Consider the following 1,647-nt stretch of genomic DNA (forward strand, 5'->3'; position numbering starts at 1 on the left):
AAGGGTTTTGTTTCCCTAATTTCTTTCTCAGCCTGTTTACCCTTTGTGTACAGAAAGGCCATTGACTTGTTTGAGTTAATTTTATATCCAGCTACTTCATTGAAGCTGTTTATCAGGCTTAGGAGTTCTCTGGTGGAATTTTTAGGGTCACTTATATATACTATCATATCATCTGCCAAATGATATTTTGCCTTCTTCCTTTCCAAATTGTAGCCCCTTGATCTCCTTTTGTTGTCTAATTGCTCTGGCTAGGACTTCAAGTACAATGTTGAATAGGTAGGGCGAGAGTGGGGGCCCTGAGTTCCATCTTATAGATGACTGTGAGCATCCACTTCTGTATTTGCCAGGCACTGGCATAGCCTCACAAGAGACAGCTATGTCAGGGTCCCTTCAGCAAAATCATTCTGGCATATGCAATAGTGTCTGAGTTTGGTGGCTGATAATGGGATGGATCCCCAGATGGGGTAGTCTCTGGATAGTCTATCCTTTCGTCTTAGCTCCAAACCTTGTCTCTGTAACTCCCTTCATGGGTATTTTGTTCCCTTTTCTAAGGAGGAATGAAGTATCCACCCATTGGTCTTTCCTCTTCTTGATTTTCTTGTGTTTTGCAAACTGTATCTTAGGTGTTCTATGTTTCTGGGCTGGAGTAGCCATTCTAATATTGAATAAAATTGACTTTCAACCCAAAGTTACCAAAAAAGACAAGGAGGGGCACTTCATACTCATCAAAGGTAGAATCTTCCAAGGTGAACTCTCAATTTTGAATATCTATGCTCCAAATGCAAGGGCAGCCACATTCATTAAAGAAACTTTAGTAAAGCTCAAAGCACACATTGCACTTCATACAATAATAGTGGGAGACTTCAACACCCTACTCTCCTCAATGGACAGATCCTGGAAACAGAAACTAAACAGAGACACAGTTAAACTAACGGAAGTTATGAAACAAATGATTTAACAGATATCTACAGAACATTTTATCCTAAAACAAAAGGATATACCTTCTTCTCAGCACCTCATGGTACCCTCTGCTAAACTGACCATATAATTGGTCACAAAACAGGCGTCGATAGATACAAAAATATTGAAATTGTCACATGCATCCTATGAGATCACCATGGACTAAGGCTCATCTTCAAAAACAGCATAAATAGTGCAAAGCCAACATTCACGTGGAAACTGAACAACACTCTCCTCAATGATACCTTGGTCAAGGAAGAAATAAAGAAATAAAGACTTTTTAGAGTTTAATGAAAATGAAGCCACAACATGCCCAAACTTATGGGACACAATGAAGGCAGTTATAAGAGGAAAATTCACAGCTCTGAGTGCCTCCAAAAAGAAACTAGAGAGAGCATACATTAGCAGCCTGACAGCACACCTAGAAGCTCTAGAACAAAAGGAAGCAAATTCACCCAAGAGGAGTAGAAGGCAGGAAATAATCAGACTCAGGGCTGAAATCAACCAAGTGGAAATAAAAAGAAGTATTCAAAGAATCAACCAAACCAGGAGCTGGTTCTTTGAGAAAATCAACAAGATAGATAAACCTTTAGCCAGACTCACTAGAGGGCACAGGGAAAGCATCCTAATTAACAAAATCAGAAATGAAAAGGGAGACATAACAACAGATCCTGAAGAAATCCAAAG

Source organism: Mus caroli, chromosome X, assembly GCF_900094665.2.
Source record: "Mus caroli chromosome X, CAROLI_EIJ_v1.1, whole genome shotgun sequence".
NCBI classification, from domain to species: Eukaryota; Metazoa; Chordata; class Mammalia; order Rodentia; family Muridae; genus Mus; species Mus caroli.